This window comes from Peromyscus eremicus, chromosome 2 (genome assembly GCF_949786415.1).
Source record: "Peromyscus eremicus chromosome 2, PerEre_H2_v1, whole genome shotgun sequence".
NCBI classification, from domain to species: Eukaryota; Metazoa; Chordata; class Mammalia; order Rodentia; family Cricetidae; genus Peromyscus; species Peromyscus eremicus.
The window spans coordinates 110003603-110027633 of NC_081417.1; the positions used below are offsets into that span (position 1 = coordinate 110003603).

Genomic DNA, 24031 nt, shown 5'->3' on the forward strand with positions numbered 1-24031 from the left:
ATAACCCAGCAGAACTCCATTGATTAATGTTAAACCTTGAACTTTGAAGCCTTAACATCATCTTTAAGTCTCATTTTTTTTACCTACCTTAAATCACTTCCTCAGAGCTTCACAACTTATATAAACTTGAAACCCCACCCCACCCCCAAATCTGGAAGCATCCAATCATTTGCCATGAGACCTAGGCACCTGATTACTGGAAGCAGTCACTAAAAAGCAAGTTCTCTTTTAATAAAAGAATAGTAAAGAGAAAATTTTCGGTCCGTAATAACAGCATGGTATCTTGAGTTTGTCTTCCATGAAACCCGTTTTGTGAGTTTATCGTTTGCTGTGTGAAGCCTGTCAACAAGATAAACCCGTCTGTGAGTTCGCCTTTCTCGGCAGGAGACCTAGGAACACTAAGAAAAGCAAGCTCTGATTTTTAGTAGGAAATGGATTGACCTGGCAGATGCAGCTTCAGTGGGAGGAGCTAGCTAAATCGGCTTGCTGCTGATAAACTGTCTGGTAAAGCTAGGATTTGCCATCAGTGCCGTAACAGAGATCTGAGAAAGAAAAATGTGAGCAAAAAGTATAAACCAAGTAGCTCCTGTGTTGGCTAAGAATGACAGAGACTTACTCACTAGCTGGACAGCCAGCTTGGGATCCTCCATGGTGACCTTTTTGGCTTTGTTGGGGTGGAGGTTCTCAGTCTTCTGTTGCCGTAAAGAACAGCATTAAGTCTTCAGCTGTCACACACAGAGTGGCATCAGCCTCCAGCTACCAGACTCAGAAGTTCTGAGAGATTTTTTTTTTGGTAGAGGAGGAACTTTGGGGACTGGCCTACCTTGGTGAGGCAGAGTGGTAGTCTACCCAGTAGTGTCCATAGTTTGGGTAGGGTCCTGGCAGCAGGTGAGGCATGAGGCAGTTCTTTGCCTGGTAGTCAGTGTTACCACACTTGAAACAAGCTCCAGCTGAAGTGTGTTGATGACTAAAATCTTTAGGGACAGGTTCAACTGCTGCTACCAGAAGCTGGTATTTCTAACCATCAGGGGAAGCCTTTTTCATTACACACCTTAAGTGCATATTCAGCAGATCTCTCTGAGGAGTTTGGGAGCCATCATCTAACTTACTAAGTATACTTGATTTTAAACAAACCTTACTTCTTTTTAGAAACTTGCTTTGGACTTAACATCGGCAACCTGCACAGAAGGCTAAAGCTTATCCCAATGAATTACATTTGTACTTCAACTACAACAAGCATAGTTCTGAGCACATTAAAGAATTGAATATATATGTAAGTTGACTGACCATTGACATACATGTCTTAATTGTCTTTACCATTTATAACAAGTTAGCAGGTTTTTTTTAAATAAGATTAGGATTTTACAGTTTTATTCCTATTAAGTTTGAACCTTCAAATTCTTTTTTTTTTTTGTTTTGTTTTTTGTTTTTTGTTTTTTCGAGACAGGGTTTCTCTGTGTAGCTTTGCGCCTTTCCTGGAACTCGCTTTGGAAACCAGGCTGGCCTCGAACTCACAGAGATCCGCCTGCCTCTGCCTCCCAAGTGCTGGGATTAAAGGCGTGCGCCACCACCGCCCGGCTTCAAATTCTGAATTGAAGAATCTTTAGCATGAAAATATAAAACCTTAAACCATAAATACAGTAGACACAGAGACTGGAAACCCGATCCTTTCATAGTGTGCCATTACAGGGTATTTTACAGCTTTTGGTATGACTCAGTTTATCCAAATAGCTAAAATTTAACAAGTTAATAAAGACAAAGAGGCTAGACATATATCTTCATGTCAGTTTCTGCTACCCTTAATAGATCTTTACAATCTTAGGAATTTATAAACCTTAATCATCAAATATATGTTGTTAGTATGTTCTATTCTCCATAAACAAGAATTGAATTCAAGTTACATATATATATATATATATATATATATATATATATATATATATATAGTATGCTGTAGCAAATTAAACAAAAGTTGAATTTATTTATATTTTAAATAAAAGTTGAGTCTAAGTTACATAAAAGCTTGCTGTAGTAACTTAAGATTATCTATGTATGGATTTTTAAAACTATCAACCATTTCTGCTACAAATTTTAAATTAACTTTTTTATAGATTTTATAGATCTTTTACCCATATCCAATAAAACCTTAAAAGTCTTGAGATACAGAAAATTTAAACAATGGTCTTAAGAGAGTTTTTGAGAGCAGACAGCAAAGAAGGATTAGAGATAAGAGATTTCAAGAGTGGAGAGTAAAGAAAGGTTAGAGAAAGATATTTGGAGGATCATTTACTTGTGCAGTGGCAGAAGTTCTTAGAATCTTCAAGAATTTGGGAATTGGGTGTGCCCTGGTTTTGACAATTGAGCTGCACTGAGGCCAAGCTGTTTGCAGTAAGACAGACAGAAAGCCTTTAATGGAGTATGAGTCCAAGGAGGGAAAGATTGGAGAATGCAGGTGAGCAGTTTAGTAAGAGCCATGGGTTTTAGGCATCAGCAGGCAAACAAGAGAGACAGAGCAAGTCCCAGCAGCAAGCTGAGAGATAGAGCAAGCAGGAAAGAAGACATCCTTCAGAAACAGGGCAAAGAGGAGGTGGGGAAGGCCTGGGGAAAGGGGCTGCAAACAGGAACTCCACCAAAAGGAGGATTCCAATAGAGGGAGAGGGCTAAGTGCCTTAGCAGAGAAAAACCCTGAACCACAGTGGAGAAGCAGAAATGTGTACAGCAGAACCCAGCAAGCTAAGAAGAAGCACAATCTTTCTACATGATGTGTGCCCTGGAAAGCAGAGCAGGGTATAGGAATCAGAGAGACTGAGAGGACACTTAGTGAGTAGGAGAAGAAGTGTAGAAGTAGCTGAACTCTAGACTTTAGGGCCAAATATGGTTGATGGCAGAAGTCAGGAGAAACAAATGATCCATACATTGGGAGAGTCAAATCAGCAGCTTGTGGTTCAGTTAAGAGAGGCCAGGTCCCTTGGAAGGAGGTTCATTTGTCTCCCTCCTGGATTTCAGTACCAGATGCATGCAAGGGGGCATAGTAAAGAAACTTCTGATATGACTGCTTCATTAGGGGAAAGGTTTTTATTGTAGATAAGAGAAAGAAAATATCCAAAAGCATCTGCAAGGGTCCAGAGCAGAGAGAAAGAGAAACAGACTGGACATGGCCAGGGATAGAGCAGGAGAGAATAGTGGGGACAGCAAGAGAGCAAGACATAGAGAACAGGGGGGGGGAGAGAGAGAGAGAGAGAGAGAGAGAGAGAGAGAGAGAGAGAGAGAGAGAGAGAGAGAGAGAGAGAGAGAGAGAGAGAGGGAGAGAAAGAGAGAGAAAGAGAGAGAAAGAGAGAGAAAGAGAAAGTAGCAAGAATGGAAATAGAAATAGAGAAAGTGAGGTGGATAAATCTTGTAGATTATAAAGAGAACAGGTAGCTGAGGGGAGGGAAGGGCAGGATGCCAGTGTGGATTTAGAAATGTTTAACAGATTCTTGTGATACTGAGGGAGCCTGGAGCTGACCTTTGATGTGCTGATAGGTGCTATAAGGTAAGAGAAAGGACTCTTTTTGGCAGATGAGAACCAGTTTCACAGATTTCTGTGGAATGCTGGCTTTCTTTTTAACCAAATTCTCCTGCAGTCCAGCTCGAGCTCATTTCTAGATTTCTGGACTGCCTGAGATCTAACAATGAGCATCTGGACAGAGGTGCAACAGATGTTTCCTGTGTGTCCTAAGAAGGGAGACTAAGAGAAGGAGCATGAGGAAGACTCTAAAATGTGCCAGCTCTGATGCTGTTCCAGCATGGTAGTTCTTTGCATTCCTTCAGAAGTGGGCCAGTCACTCCTCATAAAGAAGCTTGTAGCTCACAGGTGCCATGGCCACAGGGTTAGGGACACTGGGAGTCCCCTCGAAGGAGGGACACAGATGTCAGTGTGCATCTTTATTGTCAGTTGTGTTTCTCAGATCAACATCGACACCTTAATAAGGCTATTCCTAGGCCTTGTTTTCTTTCTTTGTGAGTCTAAAGGAATGTGTGGCTTTTAAAAGCAAACAGTTATTTTATTTTAAATCACTGTAAGTCATGTTCTCTAACTGAAACAAAGGCAGTGTTTGTTACTACTAGTCTATGAACCTGCCAACTATTAAGTAGGCAAGGGTCACATGAGAAAAAGTATTTGATTTGGGCAAGAGTGTGGTAAAATGGACATTTCCTGGAGCTGAGGGGAGTGTGAATTGTCACACGCTCTCTGGAGGTGATTTAGCAATAGAAATCAAGAACTTGAATGAATCTTCATACGTTTGAGTTTTCTAATTCCCATTCTGTGAAATGTGACTCATGGAACATGCTGAGCTATAGATTTATAAATCAGTATGTTGTCCCTCATTATTTTTAAGGACATTAAATCAGAAGCACTTAAAAAGAGATTGGTTAAAGGAAACTGCCACAAACTCATGTGATAAATGGGAAGCGAAACGTTAGTTCTATGGGGCAGGCTTTGCTCTTGCCTTCACTGCCATCCCCAGAGCCTAGTCCAATGCCCAGCTTTTAGCAGACACTCAGCAAGTGTTTGCTGAAATAGAACACAGTGAGACACAGGCATTTTGAACTTGGATTTCTTGGCTCTCAGTCTTCAGTTACAACAGCCATGTCTCAGCATTTCCATTTGGAAGATGAGGGTGTCCTTCAGCCCAGAGGACTTTGTTGAGGATCAAACGCTGATATTAATAGGCAAAGTGTATTAAATAAATATTAATATAACTACTGTACCTAGGAGTTTTAAGGGAACACTTTGATGCTTACTGAAATGAGCATATCTTCCATACTTGGAGAAATTCACAATTGAACAGAAGCCTACAGAGTATTTATATTTATAAAACTACAAGGAAGCTTAGATAGACACCAGGCCTCTGAAAGCCTGGCGACTACAGGCTGAGTTTAAAGCAGCTAAACCTTCTTCTCTGCCTTCACACTCCAGGAAGGAATTAAAGTAATTATGTAGGTCTTAGGAGAAAGACCATGCTGTAAGCAGAACAGCAAAGACAGGGCCTCTGGAAGCATGGGTAACTTTAAGCCTCATGTTTACTGCTGATCTTAGCTTGCTGATAAGAAACTGCTCCGATGAGTTTAGTTCTTGGCATGGTCCCTACATTTGTTGGGAACATCTGTAAGCCTGGGGGAAGCTTTACCACTTGCTGGTTCCAGGCTTTTCTTTAAGCAGTTCTGTGGCTCTAGACAGAACATGTGCACAGACTACTTTGCCAAAGCCTTGGTCTAGCAGTCTAAAGACTTGCAGGGCAATTTATATTTTCAGGAGTATTCATAAAATTTTCTGGTGGCGTTGAGCAAGCCCAAGTAAGAAATGTGAGGTTAAAAGCAAAGATCACTGTTCAGGTGAGAGCAGGATTTGTGCTGTCAGGAGCTACAGACAAATCTGGCATTGTGGAGTTATAAGATGTTTTCTGGACTACCAGCCTAAAGCACAACCCGACTGATTACTGATACCCAGCATTCTGTGGCCCTATGCCCAACTACCCACTACAGTTATTAGTAGACTGCTAGGCCAAGGGTGAGTAGTGGGGTGGTGGTGGTGGTGGTGGTGGTGGTGGTGGTGGTGGTGGTGGTGGTGATGGTGGTGATGGTGAAGGTGGAGGTAGTGGTGGTAGAGATGGTGGTGGTAGAACTGGTGGTGAATGTGGGGATGATGGTGGTGGTGGTGGAAGTGGTGGTGATGGTAGAGATGGTGGTGGAGGTGGTGGTAGTGGTGGTGGTGGACATGGTGATAGTGATAGAGACGGTGGTGGTTGAGGTGCTAGTGGTCAAGCCTGGAAGATTGTCCTCTTCACAAAACTGAAGTATTAGCTTCTAAAGTGAAAGGTGAGAGACCTAAAGCTTGAAGGCTATCTCAACAGTACAGCTAGAGGATTTATTAATCACAAAAACTTTTTCTACTTTTAAACTACCTAAGATTTCAAGACAGGAAGTGTGGTGAGGCAGGATATTATTGGAAATGCAGATCACTAGGTCACAAGCTGTGGTAATTCGAATGTAATTGCCTCCCCCCCATAAGCTCATGAGGGTGACACAATTAGGAGGTATGACTTTGTTGGAGGAGGCATGGCCTTGTTGGAGGAAGTGTTGCCAGTGTGGGGGTGGGCTTTGAGGTTTCCTATGCTTATGATACCGCCCAGGGTCACAGTCACTTCCTGTTGCCTTCTGATCATGATGTAGTCAGTGCCATGTGTGCCTGCACACTACCACGCTCCCCGCCGTGATGACAGTGGACTAAACCTCTGAAACTGTTAGCCCCTGCCTCAATTAAATGTTTTCCTTTATAAGAGTTTCCATAGTCATGTTGTCTCTTCATAGCAATAGAAACCCTAAGACACAAGCCAAGAAATCATTTTTCAAATACATTCTTTCACAATTTCATGCATAATGTAGTTTGATTGTGTTTCACTCCCATTATCCTCTCTAATTCTTCTTTGCCAAACCACTTCTTCTGCCCAACAAGTCCTTCTCCTACTTTCATGTTTTGTTTGTTTGTTTGTTTTGGAGTGCGGGTGGGGGGGCTACCCACTGCATTTCATTAAGGTTGTTGCATGAGCATAGATCGGGGTGGTGTTTACTTGGGCAAGGGCTGTTGACCAACGATTACATTACTGAGATATATAACTCTTTCTCTCTCCCAGCAACTATTAACTGTCTATAGCTACTCAGGAAGAGGTGGGGCCTCATAAACCATTCCCCTCATTCATAATGAAATGGTGAAGTGTCCAGTCTTGTCCAGGTAAGCACCATTGCTAAGAGTTCATAGGTACAATAGCCACACCATGTTCAGAAGACGGTATCTTCACCACTCCTCCCCATATTCTGGCCTTTGGCTCCCTCTTCCACAATGTTCCATAAGCCCTGAAGGAAGTGACATTAATGTCCTTTTCAGGGCCAAACACTCAACAGTTACTCAGCACTTAAACCCATTTTGAGTCTCCATATTCACCACCTTCCTTTGCAAAAAGAAGCTTCTCTGACCAGGTCCGAGAACATCACTAATCTGAGGATATAAGCATAAATAATTAGAGTACATGCTGTCCAGTTAGCAAAACATCAGTAGTAGATTCCCCTTAGGGTCAATGACAGACCCAGCCCTTTTGACAGCTTTCCAAGACTTGATATGGATTCCCTCTTATAGAGTTGGTCTCAAATCCTACCAGAAAGTAATTGGTTTTCTTGATAACAATTATACACCAGTGGGCATATCTTACCTGGAAGTTCAGTATTATAGCATTCAGGGTCCTCACCTGGGTAAGGTCATTGATAAATTTTCTACCCCCAGAAACTTGTGTAGAACCTTCTGGCACTATGAAACCTCCTGATGTTGGTAAAACAATTTATAAATATACTAATGTCAAGTAAGTTTATACCTATATTTAATTCTGCTTCATTCTTGGTGATTCTTTATGCTTGAAATATTAATTACTCATAAATAAGTATTATACTCTTTCAAATATTATTTTGGGTCCATTTCTCCCTTTTATTCTGTTGACTTTTGCATCATGAATTTACAGCTGAAAGGTAGCAATTATGATTATTATATCCAGAAGAACTCTCCTTATTACCATTGTGAAGCACCCCACCTCACCCCGGTCATAGTCTTCATCCTGAATTCCACTCAAGCTTTCTTCTAATTGGTATTTTCACAGTGTATTTCCCCACTTTTTAATTCTGATTTCATTAAGAGGTTACTAATAGCACCTTGTCACATTTTCTGCCTTTGAATCTCAATACTCCAACTACATACACTTGTATTTAGTGATATTGTGATGTTAATGTTTAATGTGTTAGAAATATTGTGGTACCTCAACCTACCATCTTGTTATTTGTCTCCATTTGCCCTACCTGTTCTTTGTCCTCTTCATTTAGAAGACTTGAGTAGACTGTGGATGGATGAGTTAGAGAGAAAGTGCCAGGTGAGGGAAGTAAAAGATATTGAAAGAAAGTCACATTCATGTACTACACACATGTGGGTACATGAAAAAGCCTATGTAATTTCTTTTTTTAAAAATATTGATTGATTGATTTTATGCATGCTCTTTTGGCATGTACACCTTTGTGCCAGAAGAGGGCATCAGATTCCACTATAGATGGTTGTGAGTCACCATGTGGTTGCTGAGAATTAAACTCAGTGTCACTAACAGCTGTGCTATCTCTCTAGATCCACTTATGTAATTTCCTTAGGGAAATGAAGTGTCAGGAGGGAAGAAACAGAATGGAGTAAGAGGAAGCTGATCGGATGCATAGTTGTGGTGTAACATGAGGTCTTACTAACACTTTAACTCTAGGAAAAGTGAGGAGCAATTTAATAGTTTCTGTGGGTAGATAACATGATCTGTTTGGTGTTTTAGAAAATTGCCATCATTTTTAGTTTGGAAAAATGGTCTTTGGGGAAAAAAATGGCCCTACAGGAAACTACATTAATTAAAGCAAAAACTTATTTGGGCTTGAATTGTGTTACTGGAAATTAAAATCACAGACAGGTGAATGTGGTGGTTTGAATAAGAATATTCAAATATTCAAGGTCATATATTTGAAACCCTGATATTGCTTTGGTCAAATAGAATATTCTATAAGGGATGGGACATTTCTTAGTATCTACTTGTCTTTATATGTGATTCTAGATGTCGGGTTACCTAGGTCTGTACACTTCCTGTGTGTATTTCCTGTCCACTGATCTGCCTTCCATCTCTTGCTTGTTCTAATAGTCACACTCTGAGTGAACAAGGCTACTGTCCTGATTTTTGTTGGGTAACCTCTTGGATCTGTCACATTCTGCTCTGTATTTCTTTCCTGGAGCTTGAAAACAGTACCATCACATTTCTTTCTGTGACTCATGAATAACAACTGACACAAAACTCAATAACTAACCAACTAACTAACTAACTAACTAAATAAATAAATAAGTAAATAGAACTAAATGGAACAGCTGAGTTTAATACATAGGTCTAATTGCTCAAGACTCTGGTTTAGTCCCCAGCATTAAAAAAACATCTCTTCCCCCAAATTGATAAATTAATTCTTGGAGATCAGATTTAGAAGAGAACTAGACCTTGTATAGTACAACAACAGCCTTCTATGATATAACAAAGATGGCAATTTCTAACATTCAGTTAAGAGCAGAGGATAAAATGTTGACAAAATATTGACTTATACAGAACTGCAAACAACAACAACAAAAGGATTTGGGACTTAGGACTACAGCGCAAATGCTGATTGTTCTGTAATAGTGACTCTTCTTACATAGTAATGGAACCTTCTCTTTTTTAGATATGTGGTTTATAATCAAAATCTTGAAGCTAAGTAGATATGTCAAAGTCTCAACCAAATACAGATGATATAATCAAAGCAGGATGAGCCAAAGAGAATTTCTTAATAAACAAGATATTTACAAAGACAAGTTTGGAGGAACTATAAGTATTATATAGCAACATAGATATCATACCAGTGAGCTATTACCTCCTTAGGACCTGATGATATAAGGGAAGTAACAGTTACCAAGACCTATAAGAGATAGGATGAGGTAGGATCAATCCTTTTGCAAAAATCAGTAATCTTGAGTTGATGGACAGAGTTGGCCTAATTAACCTTGAAGAAGATATTTAAAGGAATACATACCTGTACCCCATTCTTCGCTCTATAATCTCTTTCTAGACACCCCATATTTTGCACTAGAACCATAGAATCCAGATGTATGATATCCCATTGAAGAAGTCTACAAAAGCCAGCCTACCATGACAGAGAACAGAAAAAAGAGGAAGCAGTAAGTCTGGGAGTGGGGAGCAGATGGAAGATGGAAGGGAGTAGAAATATGGCAGTAGCATATCTATATTTTAGACAATGGAATGTAAGCACATGTTTTATGTTCAATTTGTGGGACATATTTCTAAAGGGCAAAATGTGTCTTACTCCTTCTTATCAGCTAGAATAATGACATGTTGGATGGAGTTTGCAAGGCTATCTTGGTCCATAGAATGGAAGTCACCTCCTAAGCCTGGCCAAACAATACAAGAGAAGGTACTTAGTTCTCTAAGGACCATGTGACCAGATCTAGTTTCCTGCATTTAATGGAGAGAAATAAGCATATTTTAAAAGCCACTGTTACTGTAGACTTTCTTTTACTTGCAGTTGGTACAAACTCTGACCAGTTCAGAAAACCAAACAGAAAATTCTTCAGGGACATAGACATATTGGTTATGACATTTGTTTCAAACCTGTAAGCATCTGAAATTGATTTTGTCTAGCTTGAGCAAAGGGGAAATTTATTGGAAGGATGCTGTGGGTGTCTCAGAGAATCAAAGGAAATGCTGAACTACCGAGATAGGAGGACTGAGGGCCACTGTGGTATCTCAACATTCTTCACGGCCTTTTTCCCTGGAGGTCTGCCACCAATGTGACTCACCGCTCAAAACACCCACTCTCTTCTGCGACCCATTCCAAAGATTGTATTTCTATTTGAAATACTCTGGGTTGGCCTGGGTCAGGATCTGGTGCCTTTGGAACAGGGTCTCAGAGTGTAAACAGGATCACAGGGGTTCACTAAGGCCATGAGGTGCCATGAGTCAATCACCCCAGAGATAAGATTTAAAGAGACCATTACTTCAACTTATACCAATCTCTAAAGAATCTCTGTAAGTGCAGTACATCTCCACAATGAAGTCACAGCTTTTCAAGGACATTCTTCATACTTATTCTGGAGGCAGAATGGGTCATAAAAATGCCTGGCCTGCAGCAGATACCTAATGTCTATCTATACTGGATATTACAGGCCTAGTGTTAAGCGGAAGGGGGTGGAGTCAAAGCTTAAATTTGGTGTGACTAAGTTCATCAAATTTCTTAGCACCTACCATGTTTTAGAACCTCTATTTTAATGCAGCTGACAAAAATCCTTGAATTATTTTTAAATCCTACAGTCTGGCAGAGATGAGCACATATAGATAAATTACAGCAGTCGCATGCTATCAGAGAAAGAAAATGTATGTCAAAAGAGAGGGAGGAAGAGCCTTGGGAACTGCCTGAGTGCTGTTTGAGGTAGGTGCATTGAGTAAGAAGAAGGTCCTGAAAGTTTAACTGGAGGAAGAGAATTCAAAGCCCAAGAAATTCCATGTGTAAAGCTAAGAAAGCATGGCAAATGCTCAGCTCTGTTGGATGTGTGTGGGGGGCCCGGGGGGCGGGGGACTAAAACCTTGTCAATGGACTCCTAGACACTGACTTGATTCTTGGCTGTAATCTATTGAGTATCCATGGTATGTGCTGAGTTACTAAGGAGTCAGAGCTAAAGGAGATGCCATTCTCATCTTCAGTGGGAGGGACAAACAATGATTACCAATCAGATGAGCGACAACAGCAGGAACAAATCCCTATTGTGCTTTCACAAGGAAATTGGGGATTGAAAACCAAGCCCAAAACTCTAGGCAGGAGCTGAGAACTGGACTCCATGCTACAGCTAATTGGGTTTCTGCACCGTGGAGGTTGTGCTACCCTTTAAACTTTGCCAATGTGTTTATAAATCATCAAGACTCATTTGCGGATGCCCCTTCAACATCTGTAAAAAAGGAAAGTCCAGTTGTTTTACATCTGTTCCAAGAACTGTGCTAGGGATCTTACGAACATTATGTCACTTCAACTGACATTGGTGCTCAGGTACAGAGGACTGTGTGCCTCAGTTAGGAGGGGCGCAAGTGAGAGAAAAGGAAGGGAGCGCAGTGCCCACTGGGATGGGCTTGGTAGTGCAAGCGAATTCTGTTACATGTAGAGGGTACAGGGCCTTAAACTCCTTCCTTAAAAGCTTCTGTCCACTGGGTATATGTGATGGGTCAAAGCCTTTGATTACTCTATCAGTCAAGAAGACAGTCAACTGAAACTAGCTATCCTTGGATTTTATCACCAAGCTAGAGTAAAGGCAAGCCAAAAGCTCCCCAGAGATCCAGACTCATCCCTTTTGTTAAGATGGCTGCTGCAGCTCTAAGTCTCCCTTCCCCATCCCAAGGAGAAACCAGGGAAGGCTTTTACCAAGAAGTCTCAGCTTTCTTCTTCAGGACTGGCTACTTCACAGAGATATCTGCTTACATCTCACTGGTCAGTATGATGTAGCGTGACCACCCCTAGTTGCCGCTGGAAAGTGGAAGTCTTTTAACAGGATACATTTTACCACGCCCATGTGAAGATGAGTCACTGCAGCTCAAGGGAGAAAGAAGAAGAAGGAAATGGGTGTCAAGTCGGCAACATTTGTCCCTTAATTCGATATTTCCACAGTTTTGAGAGGTAGGCAAAGTGATCTGGAGTCTATTGATGGGGATGTGTATTAGAAGAGGAAAATCAGTTTTCCAAAGTCACCCAAGTAGTGAGTCATGAAATAAAGATTTTAAAATGGTCCATATTAGCCGAGCAGCAAAGGATTTTTTTTATATGATATCATCCCATCTCCCTTAGCTGTGTGACCTTGAGTAGTTTGCTAAACTTGCCTAAGCCTCAGTCCTAAACTGTAAAAATAAAATAAAATAAAACAAAATAAATCAGCATGCAGGAAACATTTAGCAGGTGGACTTTGAGTGGACCCTGCTTACAGCCTCTTGTTAGTCTTCTACCCATAACTGACAGGCAACAATGTTTCTTTGAAGGATGTAGCTTGAACACTGGCATTTGGACTTGGCACTGGGAATTGTCTTCATTGGCATTTCCTATTTAGGCTCCATCACAGTTTCCCAGGAATTTCCATGGGCTGAGTTTCCTTTGTGTACTTCAAGGCTGCCTGAGCAGGGAGGAGCAGACAAGCAAACCCTCCCTCCTGCTCTCACACTCTTCCTTCACCATCCCAATGAGAGCTAAACTTGGGCTGTTTCTTAGATGGGGCTTCTTTTGTGCCCCATTCGGAGATGGAAAACATGATCTAAGCACCTGGGGTTTTCTAGCAGTAGAACCCCACAGTCCCTATGTTATCACCAGGGCTTTGGCTCTTACAGGTCTGAAGATTCTCCGATGCTAATCCTGGCTCAGGTCTCCTCTCCTTTGACCCTCTCCTACCTTTCAAGTTGTTTTCTTTACTGATGCTTGTGGTTGTTTTCATTTCCTTCTATATTAGCATATGGCTTATTTGATATCTCTGTCACAGTAAAACACAGCACACCCTTCTGAATCAAGCATCGACCCACAGAGCAGTGGTTCTCAACCATCTTAATGCTGTGAACCTTTAATACAGTTCCTCATGTTGTGGTGACCCTCAACCATAAAATTATTTTTGTTGCTACTTCACAACTGTAATTCTGCTACTGATATGAATCATAATATAAATATCTGATATGCAGGATATCTGATATGTCACTCCTGTGAAAGGGTCATTCAACCTCAAAGGAGTCTTGACCCACAGATTGAGAATCACTGCCACAGGGTTTGTTTTAACTTTACTAGACACCAGAAAATTAAAAGCAAACAAAAAAGTAGTATATATGTATATATGTGTTTATGTGTATGTATTTATATATAGATATAAATAGATGATTATTAGACATATAACTAGATAGATAGACAGATAGATACATAGAATGCATTGCTATGGTCTGAGTACTTGCATCCTCTCTAAACTCATATATTGAAGTTCTGGCCTCCAAGATGATGTATTAAAAAGAGGGGCCTTGATGAGATCACAAGGGCAGATACCTCACAGCAGGAATAGGTGCTCTGAGAAAATGAAGAGGCCAGAGAGATGATCTCTCTTACTCCTTCTCTTATATGATAAGGACATAGTGAGAAAATGACATTGGTAAGAAGGATGGCCATCACCAGACACTAGATCTGCTGGACCTCATCTTGGTCTTTCTGATTTCTGCATAGGAAGAAGTAAACATTTGTTGTTTACAAGCCTTCTGGTTTATGATATTTTTGTTGTAGCAGCTATGTTCATTATATCATAAAGGAAAGAAAGAAGGGAGGGAGGGAGTCATGGAGGAATATTTTAAAAACTTCTAACCCCTCATCACCAGCCACTTAGCTGTGCAGATGTATGACATAGGCATGGTCCCATTGGAGTAGACAAAGAGCTGAAGCGGTGTTCCATGGCCTCTTGTGGAACCCCAGTTCACTTTTTAGTTGCCAGTCTGGTCTTCCTGTGTCAACAATGCATATATTTTCATTGCTTTTTAACTACTGGATGAGTATGCTATCTATTTTTCAAACCATTGCTCTACTTTAGAAACTCACTGTTATGAATGATGTTGGAATGAAAATGCTTGAGAATATAATTGTCAGACAGGTGGTGGTATTTCAGAGTGACAAAATCTGAGAGATGAGATTTGGATGGATACTCCAAAACTGCATTTTTTGCTAATGGAATATAAGTACACTCACTTCCCCTGAGCCTCACTGAACCTGGATGTTGCCAATGCCTCATTCACTCCTGGGTTTGAATTCTACTAATGACCACACAGTTACCATTTTCCTTCTGTGGCATAACTATTAGCCTTAGACTCTTGATTGCAACACACACGGCTCTTGACTGTAATAGGCATTAGGTCCCACTCAGTCCTAAGACCAGCTCTCATAATGCCCTCTGAACTGCTTCAGCACACAGATTCTTAAGAACACTCAGGAGGTAGGCCTTCAAAAGGTCATCTTTTGGAGTTCGCTTAGCATCTCTTCCCTGTGTTTTCTTTTTGTTCCTTTTTTCCCTGTTATTTTTTCAGCGATTGTCTGAATCAATCTTGACTTTGCTTTGCCCCAGTCTGGCCGAGTATCTTCCATGTGAGATGATGTCTACGTCTACAACATTCAAGTGTGCTAAGTCATCTGCTCAAGTCAGAGACCTTGCTGTTCAATACCCATCATCTATTGTTCTTTGCATAAGTCACTTTTATTTCATTTAAAATTCAGGAAGTGCCAACTCAGAGCTAGATTTGGGGAATACAAAATTGTGAACCACTCAGCCCCTATTTCAGGGAATTCTGAGCTCTAGAGGAGTAGAAAGTCAAGAAAGAAATAATGTTGTCAAGTCAGAAAGAGTGAAGCCAGCATGCTCTGGTAGACAGGACAGCTCGTCTACTCACAGCTATGAAGATCAGGATCTCTCTGTGTGCCTTACCTTAAATCCACATGTTGAAATCCAGCACTAAGGCGAGGATGTCAGAGATGGGCCTTGGAGAGATGAATATGTCATGAGAACAATCCCCACTTGAATTGGATTAACCCATTGAAACCAAGAGAGATCCTTCATCATTTTACTTTATGAGGTCACAGCAACATGACAGCCAGTAATGAGGATGAGAGCTTCACCACAAACTCTGTAGGTCCTTGATCTTGGTCTTCCCAGCCCACAGAACTATGACACATAAGTGTTCATTGTTTATAAGCCATCTAGTTTGTGGTATTTTTTTCATAGCAACTTGAACTGGCTGAGACACCAGTCATGAACTGAGGCAGGTAACAAAACACCACGTGCTTGTGTCTTCAGCTGTTAAGAACAGTGTGGAGGCCCACAAAGGTTTCCTAGTGAGATCTGAGCTTGCTTTATGCAGCAGGGCTGCATTAGAAGATTGCTTGACCTTGTGCATGGTTACTAGGTAATTGGAAGGGTCTACACCTGGCTGAGCTAGGGGGGAGGTCTTTGCTCCACCCCTTGGCATTCCTGTAAATAGCACTTTAGAAGAGACAGAAGGGGCTGGTGGATAAGGTTATGAGGACTAAATGAGTTAATCCACATAAAGTTCTCCATGCTTTTCTCCGCACACTGCCTATATTGAGACCCTCAGAGGCTGTGACAAGTGGGCTTCCTCCACAAGGTGCCTGTGTTTCTCTGTAGAAAGGAAGCAAGACACAGGCGGATGGCAATGGTGGCATTTTCAAGGGTGGAGACAAATGGAAACTTCCTGACATTTCAAGCAACAACATCTGAAAGGAAGTGGAATTTTCCTGCAGCACAGGCAGGACGTCTCTGTCTCAAGTTATTGATCTGGTGTGCACGTCTCGCATTTAATCTGGTGATTAATTTGGAGGGAGGCTGCATGAATACTGGCTTTCATTTAGTGAGTTTAAAAGCACCCAGCTCCTGATTTATTTGGTCTTTATTTATGCAGGGCTATTGGATTGGAAAGAGTTGAATGATAGGCTTCTGGAAGTAAAGACAGGTAAAATTTAAATAAGAAATATAAAATCTTTTAACGTACTCTATTTATCTTTTGCGATTTATTAATCACATCCACTGAAGGCTAGTTGGCCCTCTAGGAACAGTTCAGAAGGAGGCTATTCAGCATGTGAAGTTTTCCAGTCCCCCTACCTTGCATTTTCTTATTTAAGACCAAGTATGCTAAGGCCTCTGAATAGGAAGGAACTTCCAAAGTCAAACTATGAGTTAGCATTGAAAGTAACTCAGAATTCCAGATACGTTGAGACTTCCAACTACATCCAAAGCATTTTAATAGCAAGTTGGGAGTTGAGATATTTTGCCCTTGCTCCCTCTTGTCTTAAAAAATAGCATTATGAGCTAGCCTTCACTAACCTGGCAAGCTTCACCTCTCATTTATTCATTTCCATTCTTCTGAGACAATTTTATCTTTTTACAGATAAGCTGTGTATGGGCTTCTTAGTGCTGGTTGACACAAATGCTGGCCACTTTTCTGGAACATTCCTCTAGAGAAGTATGGAGGAATGAAGGACCTGTACCTGGGTTCCTAATTCATATCTTTGAGAGACTTGCTTCTCTGGGTTAATGCTCATTGCAGCAGTTCAAACTACCTCTGAACCATAGACTTTCTTATCAGTGGCCTGAGATGTTTCTATTGTAAACTCTGGCACTAAAATGATGGTTTATTTAGGAGAGCTGCCATGGTTCTCTTTGGATAAATCTCCTACCTTCTCAAAACCCAAGACTCTCCATTCTCATGCCTTAGTGGATTGGGAATCTTCATTGGGCAGTGTATGGACCTAGGAAAGCAAATTGACATTTATTTCACAGAATAGTGTGTGAGTAGACAATATCATCTTAAAGGGAAACACTAACTCATATAGCAGTTTCAGCAAGAGCTGGGGAAACATGCAGGACTGATAAAAACACTGTATTCATTAAGGAGTAGGCAGAGGTCACATCAGGATGGGGGCATGGAGAGCCTAGCTTACACTCTGCTGTCAACATGGAGAAGATGAAAGCCAAGATGAATGGGTGAAGGAGTGGGGTGCTAATAGAGTTGGGAAAGAGGACACAGCCTTCTTACTAAATGCCTACTATGGCTTCATTCTGAAAAGCCAGTGTATGGCTAAGAAAAAAAAAATGTGATGAGAAAAAGAGCTTGGAATTCACCTCAGAATTCAGCCTGGAATTCATGGTGGTGTTCATTTTAGTTTGCTTGTACATAAAATGTGTGCATTCTTTAATATTTATTTTAGGCTTCAATGTTATTATGCCAGGCACTGGCCTAGGCACTTGCACACAGTAGTGAAAAAGATTGACATAGCCCTGGCATCTCAGAAAGTTATTGATAAAGGGAGTTACTAGTGCAAAGCATTTGCTTGCAGAAGAGCTAGCCAGGCTGAGATGACACTGTCCACATGGGCCTATTAAGATGGAATGAGCCGTGCGGTGGTGGCACACGCCTTTAATCCCAGCACTTGGGAGGCAGAGGCAGGTGGATCTTTGTGAGTTCGAGGCCAGCCTGGTCTATAGAGCGAGATCCAGGAAAGGCACAAAGCTACACAGAGAAACCCTGTCTCGAAAAACACAAAAACAAAACAAACAAACAAACAAAAGATGGAATGAGATAGTGAGCACAGCCCCCTACCCTCTGACCCCTGCCCATAGTGCATGCTCACAATTCTCTCCCTTTCTCTCCTCACAGCTCTTCTTAAAGTCCCACAGGCCTGACTCTGCTTTTTGGTACAGATCCAGCTTGTTCTTTCCCAAGGACCCTCTCGGCTTGCCTGTCTAGCCATCCTATTCCTTTGTGTACCAGGGACCACACTGGGCTGGGACTCTGATCAGTGCTGAACTCAGAGCTCTCATCAGAGAAGCATCTCCTTACAAGGAGATGGGAACTAACACAGAGACCTACAACAGGACAATGTTCAGAAAGCCAGAGGAGACTGATGTCTCCAAGGAAACAGCATCTTCCAGACACAACAGGACTGATGTACATATGAATTCACAGAGACTGTGGCTATATGCACAGGACCACACGGGTTCAAGTCACATGGGATCCCAGTGCTGAGAGAGGGAAGTGGGCATGGATCCCACCTCTAACCAAAAAGCCTTCTACAATTGACTCCTACTCACAAAGGAAAAAAAAAATGGTTTTCTGCTGTGGGATGGTCTGTATGTCAAATGTGTTGCTGATTGGTCAATAAATAAATCACTGATTGGCCAGTGGCCAGGCAGGAAGTATAGGCGGGACTAACAGAGGAGAATTGAGAGAACAGGAAGCTGGGTGAGAGAGACACTGCCAGCCGCCACGATGACAAACAGCATATGAAGATGCCGGTAAGCCACAAGCCACGTGGCAAGGTGGCTTAATGAAAATGGATTAATTTATGCTGTAAGAACAGTTAGCAAGAAGCCTGCCATGGCCATACAGTTTGTAACCAATACAAGTCTCTGTGTTTACTTGGTCGGGTCTGAGTGGCTGTGGGACTGGCAGGTGAGAGAGATTTGTCCTGACTGTGGGCCAGGCAGGAAAACTCTAGCTACATTCTCCAATGGAGTCTCACACTTGGTACTAATTAAGATATCAATTACTTAATTAATTAATATATTAACCAGACTTCAAGGGAGATGCCCAGAAGTAGCTGGCCAACACAAAACAAACTTAAAAATATTCTTCCAGACATTTTGTCTCAAATTGCTTTGTTTGGTCATTTTGGTCATTTTTTTTTCTTATTGGTTTTTGCTGGTATATTTTGGCTTCTGTTTTTGTGGTGTGTGTGTGTGTGTGTGTGTGTGTGTGTGTGTGTGTGTGAGAGAGAGAGAGAGAGAGAGAGAGAGAGAGAGAGAGAGAGAGAGAGAGATGGTTTGTTAGGTTGGTTTATTTGTTGTTTGTTTTTAAAGAAAGAAAGGGTATTGAGTAGATGGAGAGGAGCCAGGAGGAATAAGGGTAGGGGAAAAAGCATGATCAGAATATATTTTATTAAAAAAATCTTTCTTTCAATTAAAAACAAAGTCTCACCAGTCTAGTAGAGAACAGTGTCTTAGGTTTCACGTTTTGTTGTATATGAAATAATTCCAGACTGGCAACTACAGAAATAACTGTTTTAGGGTAATTTGCCTTGTAGAGCCTTTGAAGAGCAAAAAGCTCTTCCCCCGACTTGCTTGGATGGCAGACTCCAATAGCAGAATGGCAGAAGCAGGGCCACAGAGACAAGAGAACCTGTACAGAACTTGATCCTCCAATGAATACCAGCCAGACATCTCTTGGAGGGAAAGGCCATGTGCCGATTGATGCTTGGCTACAAACTAGTCTTTGGAGTCTTAAACCCAGTGTTGTATTTGGCTCTGCATTCTCTTGGCTCACTTGAGAGATGAGCAAGAACATGCCTCCCATGTGAATGCCCCGATGATGATATGGAATGACTAGTGTTTAAATGAGTGGACTTTAGTAGAACTATTGGCCAAGCTAGGCCATCAAATACTGTTCGTTAACTGTGATCAATGCTTCTTTTCAGCAATGAACAGTATTTATAGTCCCAGTGGTCAAACTAGAGAGGCCTTGCCTCTTTGGACTTACTCTATGAGGAATATGACATCAGAAGTAGAGATCCAGCCAGGTGGTGGTGGCTCACGCCTTTAACCCCAGCACTTGGGAGTCAGAGCCAGGCAGATCTCTGTGAGTTCGAGGCCAGTCTGGTCTACAGAGTGAGATCCAGGACAGGCACCAAAGCTACACAGAGAAAACCTGTCTCGAAAAACAAAACAAAACAAAACAAAAAAAATAGGGATCCAAGCTCCATGAATACAGGAGCTGGTAAATCTTACCTTTTGTTGTACCTCCAGAGAACTCCTGCTTGTAGTAGGAATGCATTAAATACTCAGTGAATGAATACATTGTAGAAGAGAGAGAAATAAACATATAGTATGTTTGGACAAAGGCCAGGATGGTGAAGAGGCCTAAAACTACATCATATAGGGAACATTGCCGGCATCAAAGCTGCTGTACTACAGAGGAATACTAGGGCACAGAGGGTTTCTGATAAGAGGGTGCATCAGTCAGGGTTTAACCAGCAGAGCAGAACTGAGGCTGAGAATGATGACTAGTCAGATCTCCGTCTCCAGTATGTATCCTGGTGAGTCTCCCCAACAATACCTTCTCCCCAACCAGCCAGCCTGGGTCCTTTATATCATGCCAAAGCCTAGTCTAGCTACTTCTGCCTACTGCACAACCAAACTACAGGCTTCACCAGGACCCACACTACAAGCCACCACACACAAGTCCCTTCTGTGCCAAACCCAACCTCTCCAACAACCTAGATTTCCCACATTTCTCCCACAGATGTCTCTAAAGTCTAGCCTTGTGAGAGTCCCTGACCCTCCCCATCCATGTACCCTCCCCAACCAGCAGAGTCTAGCCTGGGTCCTACATGCATACCCCCAGCCTGGTCTGACTTCGTTTGTCTGTGCCACAACTGATCTCTGGCTTCTTTCAGGACTCTCCCAACTAACTGGTGACTCCCACATCACATGCAACTTTTCTATCCAGCCAGATCTACCCTCATACACCAAGCTTGGAGCAGGAGGCACACCCTATACACCAGCCTCGTCCCCTCTGCTCACATAACGCATTCTTCCCAAGCCATTTCCACCCTCCAGGTGTAACCCACATATATATATTCTCTCTTCTGCCCCAATCTGCTCAGTCTATACCAGACCTGGAACTAAAAAAATAAGTCCACATGCTAAGACCTCGTAGAAAAATACCAACAATATGAAAGATCAAGGTAGTGTCTTCTTTCCTGAACTTAACAGTACTGTAACCCCAACACATAGAATTTAAAAGAACAATCACATGCTCCATCAAAGACTTTAGAGTATTAAGAAGATTCTAAGAAACAGCTCAAGGGAACCAAAGAAAAAGAGCACAAGGAGAACAAATGCCTGAGGGGTGCCCAAGAAAACATAAAACAAACAAGGCTGACGGAAATGATGAAGACAGTCCAGGACTTGAGAATGGAACTCAATAAGGAGATAGAAACATTGAAGAGGACTCAAGCTGAAATGAAGACGCAATTGAAAACCCATAACTCAACTAGAAAACTCAAAGGAAAGCTTTACAAGCAGAATGAATCAAGCAAAAGACAGAATATCAGGACTTGAAGACAAAGTAGAGGATCTAGAACAAATAAGCAAAGTATATGACAATTAAAAAAACTCACATGAAAGGAACTTGTAGGAAATTTGAAACTTTGTGAAAAATAAACAACCAAACCTTCAAATTATAGGCATAGATGAGGGAAAAGAATCATGACTCAATGACATAAACCAAATCTTCAATAAGATTAAAGAAGAAAACTTCCCCAAACTAAGAAAAGACATACTTATACAAATATGCACATAGAATACCAAAGAGACAAGACCAGAAAAGACAATAGCCATGGCATACCATAGTTCAATATTAAATGTACAGAACAAGGGGAGTGTACTGAAAGTTACAACTGGGAAATCAACAACAACAAACAAAACACAAGTCACATATAAAGGCAAACATATCAAACTAACATCCAGTTCTCAAAGGAAGCTTTGAAAGCCAGAAGAGATAATGTATTCCAAGTCCTGAAATAATATGATAGCCAACTTAAAATAATATGGCCTGCAAAACTGTTTGCTATGATTGAAGGAAAAAAGAAAAACTTCTCACAGTATAAACAACCTAAAAAAAATTATAAATCCAACAAATCAAAGCTAAAGAAAATACAGGAAGCAATATTTTGTGCTGAAGAGAGGGATGAGCACAGCTGAGAAACTATGGAAGGAAATACAAAGCCATAATTATCAAAACACAAAATACCACCCAGAACACAAACCATAACAACAAAAAGCAACAACATTATGACCACAACAGGCACACATATTTCAATAACTTTAAATATCAATGGCCTCATTATCCAATCAAAAGACACAGGCTGGCTGAATGGATCAAGAAAAATATCTATTTTATTTTATCCAAAAGAAACACATCTTAACTTTAAAACAAGCATCACCTTGGAGTAATGCATAGACAAAAGTTCTTGAATCAAATGGGACCAGGAAGCAAGCAGGTATTGCTAACCTAATATATGAAAAAATAGGTTTGAAACGAAAACCAATCAGAAGGTATAAAGAGAGATATGTCATTTTAAAAAAGGGAACAGTTAACCAAGAAGACATTACTACCTTAGACATATATGCACCAAATTCTGAGGTACTCAATTTCATTTAAAAACAAAAAAGTACTACTGACTTTAAGGATACAGATTAACATCAATCCATTAATAGTAGTTGCCTTAGCTAAAGTTTTTATTGCTGTGAGGAGACACCATGACCATGGCAACTCTTATAAAGAAGACATTTAATTGGGGTGATTCACTTACAGTTTCAGAGGTTCAGTTGATTATCAATATGGTGGGGAGCATGGTGGCATACAGGTAGACGTGGTGCTGGAGGAATAATTGAGAGTCTTTTATCTTGCAGGCAACAGGAAGTCAACTGAGATACTGGGAAGTATCCTGAGCATAGGAAACCTCAAAGCTCTGCCCCACAGTGACACACTTTCTCCCATGAGGGCATACCCACTCCAAAGCTACACCTCCTAATAGTGCCACTCCCTATGAGATTATGGGGGCCAATTACTTTGAAACAACCACAGTAGGTGATTTCAATACCTCACTTTCTCTGACAGGTCATCTACAAATGTAATAATAAAATAAACAGAGGAACATTAGCATTAATTGATATTATACATTAAAGGACTTATCCTATATGAACAGACTATGGCACCCAAACACCAAAGAATACACATTTTACTTAGTAGCACACAGAGATTTTTCTAAAATACACAATATCCTGGGACATAAAACAAATCTTTATGATTTGCTCAGTCTTCAAGAAGATTGAAATCACACCTTGTATCCTATCTGACCACAGTGCAATAAAGTGACAGAAAAATTCTAGTAAATATACAAACTAATGGGGATTAAACAATTCATTACTGAATGATGAATGAATCAAAGAAGAAACCAAGAAAGAAATAAAACATTTCCTGGAACTAAAAGAAAATGAAAACACAACACAATAATACCAAAGCTTGGTTTTTGGCAAAGATGTCTTGTGGAACATTAACTCACAATGTGTTACATTCATTTATGCTGTGGAATAATTGTTTAATGATGCAGAGATGTGTTGCATTTTTTTATGTTGCATTTATTTAACTCTGTAAAACTGTGTTACTTTGCTGTCTAAAACACCTGATTGGTCTAGTAAAGAGCTGAATGGCCAATAGAAAGGCAGGAATGAGAAATAGGCAGGGCTTCCAGGCAGAGAGAATAAATAGAAGAAGAAGGACAAGAAAAGGGAGAAGCAAAGAAGGAGAAGAAGAGGAGGACACCAAGGGACAGCCACACAACCAACAATGGAGTAAGAAGGAAAGAAAGACATATAGAATAGAGAAAGGTAAAAACCCAGAGGCAAAAGGTAGATGGGATAATTATTAAGAAAAGCTGGCTAGAAATAAGTCAACCTAAGGCTGGGCATTCATAAGTAAGAATAGGTCTCCATGTGTTTATTGGGGAGCTGGGTGTCAGGCCCACAATGAGTAAAAAGATCAACTACAAAGATGCAAAGCTGGGGGAAAAATATATTCAACATATGGTGCTGGGCAAATAAGATGTCCATGTGCAAAAGAAGAAAATTAGACCATACCTACCACCTTAAACAAAAAATTAATTCCGATAGGTTGAAGACCTAAATGTGAAACCTGAAACATTGAAACAGCTAGCAGAAGAAATAGGAAGAACCTACATGACATAGGTGTGGGAAAGGACTTCTTGAATAGGA

At 40.9% G+C, this 24031-nt stretch overlaps 1 long non-coding RNA gene across 1 annotated transcript; it reads right to left on the reverse strand.

Annotated features, from left to right (window-relative positions):
* Positions 1-210: 210 nt before the first annotated feature.
* On the reverse strand, positions 211-20977 carry LOC131903782 (uncharacterized). Its single transcript, XR_009377597.1, has 7 exons — positions 20872-20977; positions 19982-20006; positions 16876-16947; positions 15110-15162; positions 12049-12210; positions 9655-9765; positions 211-339 (listed from the first exon to the last, which is right to left on the reverse strand). It is a non-coding gene; the product is annotated as an uncharacterized LOC131903782 (long non-coding RNA).
* Positions 20978-24031: the final 3054 nt, after the last annotated feature.